This window comes from Myotis daubentonii, chromosome X (genome assembly GCF_963259705.1).
Source record: "Myotis daubentonii chromosome X, mMyoDau2.1, whole genome shotgun sequence".
NCBI classification, from domain to species: Eukaryota; Metazoa; Chordata; class Mammalia; order Chiroptera; family Vespertilionidae; genus Myotis; species Myotis daubentonii.
This window is the reverse complement of record NC_081861.1, coordinates 43,973,455-43,986,006: the sequence shown is the minus strand read 5'-3', so window position 1 is coordinate 43,986,006 and position 12,552 is coordinate 43,973,455. Positions and strand designations below refer to the sequence as shown.

The window sequence follows — 12,552 nt, the reverse complement described above, 5'->3', positions numbered from 1 at the left end:
GTTTGGCTCAGTGGATAGAGCGTCAACCTGTGGACTCAAGAGTCTCAGGTTCTTTCCAGTCAAGGGCATGTACGTACCTTGGCTGTGGGCACATCCCCAGTAGGGGGTGTGCTGGAGGCAGCTGATTGATGTTTCTCTCTCATTGATGTTTCTAACTTTCTATCCCTCTCCCTTCCTCTCTGTAAAAAAATCAATAAAATATATTTTAAAAAAGAATAGCAGTGATCATATATCAAATGCTTACCGTGTGGCAGGCTATGATCTAAATGTTAAATCACTTAAGCATCGCAACAATGTACAAAGTAGTTGCTGTTATGTGAAGTAGTTACTGTTATTCCTGGATAAGAAAACAGGCACAAGAGCTTAAGCAACTTGGCTAATTTTTTCATGCCCGGCTAGAAAATTGTGGAACCAGGACTTGAACCCAATCTGGCTCTAGAACTTAGTTCCTATATGCGATGCTGGTAGAAAATAGAGTTCCTGCCCGGCCAGTGTGGCTCAGTGGCTGAGCATGGACCTCTGAAGCAGGAGGTCACAGTTGATTCCCCATCAGGGCACATACTCGGCTTACAGACTCAATCCCCAGTGGGCGGTGTGCAGGAGGCAGCCGATCAATGATTCTCTCTTATCATCGATGTTTCTCTCTCTATCCCTCTCCATTCCTCTCTGAAATCAATAAAAATATATTTGGAAAAAAAGAAAGAAAATAGGGTTCCTAAACTTAACAGCTTACATTTCAACAGAAAACAGGTGTAGTAGATACTCACAATAAATGCTACCACACCTAGCTCATGGAAGGTAAATGTTGCATGAAGATAGGAATAAGTCTGGACCAAAATGAATAATAGAGAACATAAGTGGTCTGAGAGAGTTAGTTTGCCTTTCTAAGTAATGTACTTTACTAAGGTGTAGTGACTTGGGCACTGGGGAGAAGCTGGTTCCTTCCATGTCTTCTAAAATAAGCAGGTCACTTGGCTAACGTTCAGACTCTAAATAGGTATGTGGGTTGTAGCTATATGACCTGAACCAACTTTAAATTCCCTGGTGTCCTTGCATGATTTCAGTGGTGCTGGAATGAAAAAATTAGCGTTTCTCTAAATGCTGTGAAGTTAGACTTCATTAATACTTGGCAAAAAAATACTGTGAGGCCGACAGGAAGGGGATTCGTAAGTATTATATCATTCTTTTGTCAGGGTGTTCTCTTTTCCAAGCAGGAAGTGTTATGACTTGCAATTGTAAAAAGAATGTTGGGTTTCCAGATTGGCGTTCTGAGCGTGGGAGGTTCCTTCTATTAGTGCTGCGAGAAAGAAACAGGTTTGCTCTCGTCCTCCCAGAAGGGTAACTATTTTAATATTACTTCGTTGGGCTCTAACTTTTAGATTACTGAATATGTAAGCAGAAATTTACTTCACAAAGTTTGAAAAATTCTTCTTATGTGTTTTGGTAGTTAAACATTTGGAGACATTTTCTGAATCTTATTTATTCAAGTTGAATCAAATGTAAGAGAAATTTTTGAAGTTTAGAATCTAGCCTGTTCTCTATATGTTGTCTTTGCTTTATTTGGGGGACCATTTTAGCAACTTAGTACTTTTGAAAACTTGGTTTTGATATTCTAATCATATAGCCATATCTATCAAGTTAAATGACCAAAAGGCTTAAGTGACAGAAACTATTACTCTGTACTGAGGGGGGGGGCGGGGATTTTAAATGTCATTGGTCCCTGTTAAATGGTTTTTCTGTATTCTATGCAATAGAAGATGAGGTAGCTGTCATGACAACATGTCCTGATTAGATTGGTATTCTATCAACTCTTACAAAATGACTTCTGACAAACAGTTGTCCTAATGTTTATTTATACTTTACCAAAAAATGAAAACCATCGGTGGTGACATTTTGGTGGTGTTATTTCATAACATAGTAGTGATAAGTGATTTTGATGTTCATAGAATCACCAGGGTTTTCCATTACATGGCGATCCTATAAGTTTTATTTCTCCTTATTTCAATATAGCTACTTATATAAATCCTGAGTCTGAGTTAAGGGTAATGTCTCAGAGTGGTTGTATTAGTATACCTGTATGAAGTAAAAAGTGGAATATGACATAAAATAATCTAGTTTTCAATTAACAAGTGCTATATTTGAGAACCATATAAGCAGCGTATGTAGCACTGCAGAAGGTACTTTCAGTGACTAATAGATAAGCTCTCAACTTAGCTCTAAGTCTAAGCTGAAATTGTATCTCTAGCGATTTCTGAGTTCTACATCATAATATTTGGTTTGAGCATGTTAACTAGCCTGATCCTGCCTTGTGGGGTGTGTGTGTGTGTGTGTGTGTGTGTGTGTGTGTGTGTGTGTGTTGCCCTTCACTTCGTTGTTAATTTTCTAAGGAAAGGAGAATGGAAATACCCCTCAGGTGTGAAGATTAATTAATTTCATCAGCAGCAGATACGTTTGGATATTTTTGGAAAGTGTCAAGATTTATTTAGGAACTATGGAAAGGATTAGACCTTGTTAAAAGGAGAGTGCACTATTTCAAGCCAAGCAATTAATACACCTTGGATTTGTAAAGATGCGGGAAGGAATAGTAGTATTTGTTATCTTTGGGTTTGATATAGTATTCTTCATCACAAGCAAAGGGGCTTTTAGGATGTCATTAAGATGTACATTAAATATCTACAAAATTCTTGTCTGGCAAGAATTTAAAGAATGTCTTCAATCTGACTAAATTGAGTTGAATGTCTCTTTTATTGGAAAAGTTACTTATTTTTAGATAGCCATTGCTTTAAGATCATATCTTTTATATATATATATATAAAGTACAAAATCTGAAAGGAAACTTTACTTAAAATGGGTATTGGATATTCCTCCAGGAAATGACACAGGCTTGGGTGCCCTTTGGGATTTAAGTGACTCATAGGTATCAGTGCTTGAAAAAAAAAATCAGTTAGAATCTAGCTTATGATAGATTTTAGAATAATATAGAAGCATTTCTAGAAAATGAAATACTGGGATGTCTCAGGTTTGCTTTAAAATTATTCAGGATAGGGAAAAGGGAGGAAGGGAAGGGGGTAAAAGAAGACAAGGGACAGGAAGGGAGTATAGAAAAGCAGTTGTGGGAAATTCCTGATAAATGTAGCCTTTGGATGATGGGTTTATGGGTGTTTGTTTAATTATTTTCTCTTACCTTGGTATATATTGAAAATTTTCATAATATAAAATTTAAGTATAGCTTTAGTTAGGGACAATTTACAGGTATTTCTAAATGTTACTTTTGTCTATAAATTCCAGGCTTGTCAAAACATACTTTGTACATGATGTGTATTGTAACGGAGAAATGCGCTTGTGGATTACCAGAATTGTTGCAAGTAAAAACTGTTTCTGAAAAAATTCTTTCTGTTTGACTTGCAGCTAAATTTTAAGGACAGGTTGCAGACATCTTGAAGAGTTTTGCAGTAGCTTGAAGTATTAATCAAGAGTAGATAGTTAAAACATACTAACAGGCCAATTGCATGGGGAAAATGTGGGAACATTATTATGCCTTGACTATTTTGTTCACAGCTTTCTCTAATAGAGTATGCATGTTTAAAACCATATGGACAGCTATTTCGCCTGCGTAATGTTTAAGTTACGCTCACTTTTCTTACTGCCTCTATCAGAGTTTATTCAACAAACATTTCGTAGGTGCTTATTGTGAGCCAAGATGCAAAGTCAAGGTACTAACACTGCTTTCAAGAAGCTCACACCTTTTTTTTAGGTTGCTTAGTTGTAGATATTCTCTATACACTCCCCCACGCATGACTTTGCAAATAACAGCAATCTCTGCTCCCCTGCCCTTCTTTTTTTTTTTTAAATGTATTTTGATTTCAGAGAGAGGGAGAGGGAGAGAGAAATAGAAACATCAATGATGAGAGAGAATCATCAATCGGTTGCCTCCTGCACGCCCCACACTGGGGATCGCGCCCACAACCGGGGCAAGTGCCCTGACTAGGAATCGAACTGTGACCTCCTGGTTCATAGGAAGACGCTCAACCACTGAGCCACGCGGCAGGGCTCCCTTGCCCTTCTTAATAACCCTTCATACTTCTCAAGCATCCTCAGGGGTTGTCGGAGCGGCATACATGCAGGAGATAACAATCTCTCCTTCACATTAAATAATAAGCTAATGTTTAATTCTCCTTCAAGTTCTTGGATCAACCCAGGGCAAAAACTGCAGTTATAGGTAGGCTGCTACTTGTGGTTGGATAAAGGGTAGAGTCAGCCTTTAGTCACTGATGGAGCCTTCCCAAGTTTGTTTCTCTATTGATTTGGAATTTGAAACATATTTTATCACGGAAATAGTAGCTAAAGTATTTTAGGTCACTTCACAAATGTCTCTCAAATGGTATTCTATATTAACCTAAAATGTTAGGTTTGTGTGTGTGTGTTATTTTCATCTAAATGAGTTGTAGAAACATAGTTGCTAAATATATCCAGACTTATGTTCCATCAGCCAGTTGCTTTAATCTTTAGTCACGAATAGCCTAACAGCATATATAACAATGCCTCATGGGAAAATACTGCTAGTTTTATGTAAGATTATGTAGCAGTGTCCCCTGTATATAGTTTTACCAATTTTCAGCTGAAATGTCAAGTAGAACTACCAGATCTAGGCTTGAAAAGCAACCTTGCTGAGGAAAGTGAGCTGTACATGTTGAATACTGCTTTCATAGAAGTTTGCTTATCACGTTGATAACAATAAGCAATTTTTAATAATGCTGAGGTGCTAGAATAATGAACAGTAAAATCCTTTACCACTTCTTTTTTCTGCTTGAACCTTTCCTAAACTTTCAGAACTAGGAACCCATCACACACCTGTGAAGACATTTAGAATCTGACTCATTTGTTTTGACTTGAAGAGTAACAAATCATTAAATTGAGAAAGAGACATATAACCTGTTAAGCTGTTGCAGTTACTCCTTTTCCAAAAGTCTATTAAAGTTTTCTAGACGGAAACAAACAAAACTTCAAACCACATGCTCCTTGGGAAAAATCAGTTGGTTACGAACTAATCACTAAAAAGGTTTGGGTACCATAGCGATGGCTTATACATGAAAAAGAAATCCTAAAATAAAAGGTAAATCACATAGATACTTGAGTGTTTGGTTATGTTTACAGTACACTAAGTTATTAGCACTGATACAGTGGGAGTGGCTATTCACAGCACTTAACATTTAAGAGGCTGAAATTAAGCAATATTAAGGATAGTGGAGCACGAGCACGTCATATGTAGGAATAAATGTGCCACAAGAGAAATTAAGCATCTGTGCCCTTATTTTTTATTTTTAGTATGGCCTGTTTTATTGTCAGTACCCATTTAACACCACTGTTTTTGAAGAAAGGACTTTTAGACTGTACACAGGGTGGGGCAAAAGTAGGTTTACAGTTCATATGAAAAACACTGCAACAATTAATAAATAAAAACACAAAAATAATTATTTTGTGTACTCCAACTGTTAACCTACTTTTGCCCCACCTTGTATATACTCTTTACTAAACCCATTGCCTATATCCTGTATGCTTTGCACAATTATAGTTCTGGTGATTTCAGTTCAAGTATTAAGTGAATCTCTTATCCTTTAATGAAAACAATTTAGTATTAGCTAGGGAGGGGTCACTATCTACATTTCCTGGCAACCATTCATACTTCTGAATATCATGGTCATGTTTGTGAGGAGCTTTTAAATTATCTTTAATAGGCTATAATAGGCATGGGCCTTCTTTCCACAAAGCAGTGGGTATGTGGCGTTTTTGTTTATGTTTTTATGGTAAGAGTAGTTAATTACCTTCTTCACACATACTCTTAATTTTACATTTGCTGCACAGCTCCATCCTGGGCAAAATCCCTTAACTACCCTAGGCTCTTGTTTCATCCCTAATACAATTTTAATAATCATTGGATATTGGGCATGCTGGGAATTATTCGGCCCTCGAAGCTTGGCAGGCAGTTGGAATATTTTTTGAGCCATGCCTCTGTACCTAGCATCCAGCAATGGATTATTGTGTGTGTACAAGAGAGGAAGATGAAGTTTAGACTCTGTTGTTGGGAAACAACCTTGAAATAAGACTTGCAGATCAAGTGGTTAGACAAATATTTGGGAGCTGTTCATAATAGAATAATCTCTCTTTTCCTAGGGAAGATTATTTTCTTCGACCAAGGCTGAGGATCTGTGTGGAGGAGGCAGGTGAACAGAATCAGATAGGATGGTGGATGTCCCAGCTCCACTGTCCTCACATCCACTTATATAACTAGAGGCAGAAGTCTATAATTAAATTGCTAAATTTTGTGGCGAGATTTTAAATGCTGTGGGAGTTGAAGAAAAAGAGCCGAGCTGGAATCATTGGGAAACATGATTTGGGAGAGGATGAGGCTTCTGCTGAACCTTGAAGTTTGAGTAGAATTTGGATCGGGAGAGAAGAAAAAGAAAGGGGAGAGCATTATAAATGTGAGAGGCAGATATACAGAGAGGGGGTTCTTACTAGAAGAGAGGGAAAGGAGGGGCAGGATGAAGTAAAAGGTACTGAGTGTTGTTGAAAGGTAAAATGGGTTAGATGTGATCAGTAGGACCATTCTAGAGGACCTTGGAATATCATCAGGCAGAGATTAGATGATCTGTTTTGACAGAAGCAATTAAAGCTTCCTAAAATGGGTTACTGACACGATCAAAATGGTTGTAGGCACTAGTTGTGGGTTATTTTTAATTCAAATGATATTTATTGAGAATGCATTGAATCCATACATTACACCAAGTGCTCTGGTGAATACAGGGATGAGTACACTTGTATCTCTAATAAAGTTTATAGTCTTGTTGGTGAAATAGGTTCATTCAGTAAGTTTTTGTTGAGGAGGCTATACAGCATTAATGGTTGAGAATACTGACTTTGGTGTCAGGCAGACCTGGGTTTGAGACCTGGCTCTGTCTCTCTATGTGACTTTCTTTATGCAAGTTATTCAAATTCTCTAAGCCAGTTTGCTCTGCTGTAAAACGGGAATAACAATATCACCTGGTTCATAGAGGTTTTCTGAGAAGTAACTTGGATGATGTATATAAAGCATTTAGTACAGTCCATGTAAATAATAAGTCCTTCATAAATGTTAGCTGCTATAATATAAACTTACAATGATATGTTATTATAGTGTCTTAATTATTATTATTACCTACTCTGGAGACACTGTGTTAGGGGCTGGGAGTATGAGGATGAATGGGATATGGTATCATCTATCAAAGAACTTTGCGTAATAGTATTAAATGCTATCATTGTGGTGACTATATTTTCCCATTCAAAAATTGGTACATATGGTCTGAGAGTAAAATGATATTTAAAATTAGAGCTCTCTGAAAGAATCCAGCACTGGCTATAATAGAAGAAAACACACAATTCTGTGAGAGTACTGGGAGAGAGAATTTTTGTCTCAAATGGGGCAGTCTGAAGAGACTTCCTTAAAGATGCTCTTGAAGAATAGATAGGAGATTGGTGAAGAGCATTCCACAGAGAAGGCCTGAAGGTGAGGAAATACATGGTCTGCTTGGGGAATGGGGTATCTTTATAGAGTGTGATTCAAGAGTGCAGTGCATATAATGGGAAATAACATTGGGAAGATTGGCAGGTATCAATATAGAAAGTTTAGGGCCTTGAATGTTGTGCTTTAAAGTTGGGGCTTTTTGGTATGAAATATATCATAGATCTGCTCTTCAGAAAGTTAGCAGTGTCAAGATTACATTGGAGGGAGACAAGACTATATACATTAGCTAAAAAGGCTTTTGGCGTAGGCCAGACATGAGATGATAAAATTGTATGATGGAAGAATCCAGAATGCTTAGTGATTTATTTCACCCCTTCCTCTTGTTTCTTGTAGCCAAATTTTAGTCCCAAATTTGTAGACCTGGAGACAGAGGAAAGTGGGTAAGTTGAAAAGGAGACCTGGTTTAGCAGGAGAGATTGTTGAAAGTGGGGAAATAATGTAGCAATAAGTTCAATTGTAGACATTCAGACTTTCCTGACTGGAATCCTCCTCACTGAGCTTCCTTCTCCTTTGGCCAGAGGGTCAAGTCCAGTTTTTTACTGTAGCCCTTCTAAGTTGGACCTGACTTTCTGCTCCAGTTGTGTCTGTCACAAACCCTAGACACAGTGCTCCAACCACACTGTCTTTCTCCAGCTCCAGAATGGCATCTCCTCTTTGTCTCTGTGCCTAGGATGTCTTTACCACTGATATCTGTCTCAGGTATTCCTACTTATGTCCTAAGATAAAGTTCAAAAGTTACTTGCTCAGGAAAACCTTTCCTGACGCCCACCACTCAGTAAATAGGACTGTAATAGCATGATAGCACTAATACTATGTCTTTGTTTTTCCATCTGTTTTCCCCACTAGACAGCTCCCCAAGAGAAGGTGCTTTGGATCCTTGTTTCCTATATCTGCAGCACCCAACACTGCCTGGCACCTACCAAGCCTTCAATTATGGCTTGACTATCCTATATAATAAAAGCATAATATGCAAATCGACCCAACAGCAGAGTGACCGGTCACTATGACGTGCACTGACCACCAGGGGGCAGACGCTCAATGCAGGAGCTGCCCCTTGGTGGTCAGTGCACTTCCACAGGGGGAGCGCCACTCAGCCAGAAGCCAGGCTCACAGCTGGCAAGAGCAGCAGGGGTGGCAGGAGCCTCTCCCCGCTCTGCTGTAGGCAGGCAGTAAGAGCTAGGGGTCCTGGACTCTGAGAGCCCCAGACTGCAAAAGAGATGTCTGCCTGCCGGCTTAGGCCCAATTCCCGGGGGAGGGGGGGGGGAGCAGGCCTAAGTCGGCAGGCAGACATCCACTAAGGGGTCCTGGACTGCAAGAGGGTGCAGGCCGGGCTGAGAGGACCCCGCCCCCCCGCCCCCATGCACAAATCTCAGGCACCGGGCCTCTAGTAAATAAATAAGTGGGTGAATATGGTAGACATTCAAATTGAAATCTAAAGTCATTTGGAAACACGCAACTGGAGCTTGAGTAATCATAGTAAGAGTAGGTGAGCTGTAGCTCAGGATGTTATACGCCCATCTGACATGGAGACTAGTGCTGTTGACTTGCCTAACTAGGGAGGAGGCAGGGTGGCAGTTTCTGTTGGTATAGGTAGGTATGTGAAGTGTGGGTGTTCTAAAGCTCTGCCTTTTTTGGATGAAGAAAGGGGATACATACACACCTTTTTTGTAGAATGTTCACATAGCAGTGACTGTGGTGGTTTTTCTTTTCATTTATAGTAAAATACTGTATTCTTCCATGTTTTATTCACTCTGTTGCTCTCTTCATGATACTAGTGTAAGTACTAGTATGTGTTGCCAGATCTCTGATTTAAGGAATCAGCCTTGCTTTCCCAATTCTATTTACCTGGCACACCAGTGGTTGGGATAGTCTATGGTGAATCTATCCCCTGCTATTTTCTTTTAGGTGCCTTTCAATTTCAAGGAAAAAAAAATAAAGTTCATGATCAACTCTTAATTATCCAGGGTTGAGTTTTTCAACGTGTGTGCCCTGCCTCCTGGCCCACATGGTAGTGAATGACACAGAATAGTAAATAGATTTCTCAGTCAGCTGCATTCCTAAAGTGAAACACCTTAGGGGAAAACAGGCACCCTCTCCTCATCCCCAGCAAATACCTTTCAGAATTTGAGTAATAGTTTCAGGTATTTATTTGCAGGTACACCTTTCTCAACAAAGATTTGTGTTCAGGGTTAAGTGTAGTTAAATGAGCCAGTGGAGTGGTTTCATAATTGCCGTATTGTTAGTCAAACTCCGTAATTAGGGATGACTTCATAGGCATAAGATTCCTCTATGGGTAACGCCCTAAATTCAAACCCTGGTGTACACCATATCCTTTTATGAAAAAAACAAAAACAAGGTTTTGTTTGCTTTTGTTTTATTGCCTTATTTGAAAATCTCTTTTCCTGTGCCTCAGATGTTTAGGGAGAGAGAGGGTTTGCTTTTTCCCTTTATAGAGGAGGCAGGCTTAGGAGCTAGAGACCCATCAAAGTACTTTGCAGATGAGAGAATTGAGAAAAATTCGGAGAGCCCGGGAGATTTTACTGTTGATTAGTATTTCATTTGGTAAGTTTAAATGGAAGGAAAATATATTTATTTATTTAAAAAAACAAAACAGTAGCTCTGTCTCTATGTGTGTCTCTCTCTCCATGTAAATAAAGTTCACTTTTGTGGGGAAAGTCATTTTCTTTTTGCCTGTAAGTCACATACTGTGAATTTGAGGTTGAACTTTTTTATTTAGCAAGTAATATATACTTTTTACCTCTTCACTTTTTATTTTTCATTACTTATGAAAAATGTGCAAATTGTGAGGAATGGACAATATTGACAAGCTGTTAGCTATTTTTAAAAGTGGTCCTGAAATATTTAGAGTAAAATTTGTTTCCTTTTTACTATCTCCTGGCCTCTCTTGAAGTTATATTTAGAAACACCTAATGAAGGAACCAAATGATTCCTGGGTAAAAAGTAGCTGACAGGTTTTCTTTAGACCCATCCTCCTTAAATTACTTTGACTAAAGGCTTATAATTTTTATATATGAAGAGGATCTATTATTCTCTGTAGTCAATAATTATAGGGCAAATGAGATAACTTTTCATAAATCTCATTTAAAAGGTTCTTAGTAGAACTTATGCCTTAAACAGGGTGGGGCAAAAATACATTTACCGTTGTTCGTATGGAAAATAACACAATAGTAATACAAGAATAAACTCGGTTTCACATACTCACAATGGTAAACCTACTTTTTACCTGTACTGTGTTTATGTAACTGCTCACAATTACTTAGCCATTCATTTATTCCCCATTTTCTTTCATTTGTATTTTCTAGTTTTAGCTCACATACTTCAGAGTAGCATCTAGTTATTTACTTTCAAATAATTATAAATACATTTGGATATATTTAAATGAAAGTCTCCTAACTTAAACTATTATGTTATTCTGGACCAAACTTGCCTGGAAATGTTCTGGGTATATACAGTTCCAGTTCTCCTTTTTATTCTTATTCCAGTATGCCTCTTAATGTCTCCTGTGGATGAAAAGTCTGAGAGACAGGTGTAAAGAAGTCACTTTAAGCTTTCATTGAGGCAATTACACAGGACTGAGAAATTAGAAAACTTGCACGTATAGTTTGGGGTTTTTAATGCTGTGTTGTATTAATACATTTTTAAGCATATGGGTGCCTTCAAATCATTTCCATGAGATCTTAGTATTTCCTACCTGTGTAAAGGGGAACAAAAGTACTGTTTTCCTGGCCTATGTGAGAAGGAATTAACCTTTACAATTTCCAGAGCCTCTTTCCTTCTGTATCTTTTTGTTTTCTTGACAGAATAGGTCTTTTTAAAAATTTATTTGATTTTGAGAGAGAGGGGGGAAAGGGGAGGGAGAAGGAGGGAGAGACAGACAGACAGAGAGATAGACATCCACATCAATTTGTCGTTCCACCCATCCAGACACTCACTCATTGGTTGATTAGTGTATGTGCCATGACAGGCCACCGGTCAAACCAACGGAGCTACCCTGCCAGGGCACTTTCTGTATCTTTTATTGCCACCACTAATTCATTTTGTGTTGAATTGTAGTTGTTTATATGTTTGACTTCCCTAGATTGTAAATACCTTGAGGGTAGGAACTAGGCAGCTAACAGATGCCTAAAATATTGGCAAAAATTGTGTGAGGATAGAGGTCTGTGTGTGCTGGAGGGGCATGAAGAGGGAAAGAGACTTCTGGCCTGTTCAGCCCTGCTGACTGCAAAGGGGAGAAGTGGAAGGATTTAGTCAGGAGCCACTGGTCAGCAGGAATGAAGGGTGGGGCAGGCGGGGTTATGTCCAGAACCTTCTTTGACAATTTTCTTCTGCGTGGAAGTGATGTGGTAGTATGAAAATAAAATCAGAAGTCTTTTTTTAAAAAAACAAAAACAAACTCACATACTTTAGATTATTCCTGACTCTCAAACTACCCAAACTGGAAAGGACTTTTAGAGATAAAGGAGAGGCCACATGTTTTGGATTTTCAGAGGCAGGCTCACTTTCAGACTTTCTGTGCCCTTGTTCTGTATGCTATAATCCATGGAGATGGGTAATAATTCTGTATTGAAAGCATGCTTACTAAAATACGCATAAAGAAAATTGGAATAAATCCTCCATAGTATTTTTGTAATCACAAGTGTTGAACCTCATATTAATAAAGTATAGAATACTTTTTAAAAGCATTATCATTGGGTTGCAGCTTAACTTAAGAAAAATTTGCTTTTTATGTTTAATCTATAAAATACCTGACTTCAGAGCTAAGTGAAGATCTTTCTTTACCTTATAGATCCTGAGACCACTCAGAAAAGTGTTTTTACCCAACTTATCTACTGAGAAGTTGTGACATCTTGACATCACAGGTAAGGAAAGTTTGTGAACAGGCAAGTTCTATTTTAGGTTCTTTAAAAGTCTGTTTTTAATTAATTCTTTTAATTGGTCATTATAAGTGTGTATTGCATTATGGTGGAAAC

General features: G+C 38.3%; 1 protein-coding gene across 7 annotated transcripts in view; it reads left to right on the top strand.

The window, feature by feature from the left end:
• PLS3 (plastin 3) overlaps nucleotides 1-12,552 on the top strand; it is an 86,220-nt gene that overhangs the window by 35,569 nt on the left and 38,099 nt on the right. For 2 of the 7 annotated variants that reach the window (XM_059679437.1, XM_059679439.1), the window contains exon 2: nucleotides 12,369-12,441. The gene's annotated coding sequence lies outside the window, so the exon portion shown is untranslated. Of the gene's footprint in view, nucleotides 1-1,255; nucleotides 1,339-10,074; nucleotides 10,124-12,368; nucleotides 12,463-12,552 lie in introns of those variants that run through there. The other 5 variants (XM_059679436.1, XM_059679440.1, XM_059679442.1 and 2 more) reach the window with 5 other exon arrangements.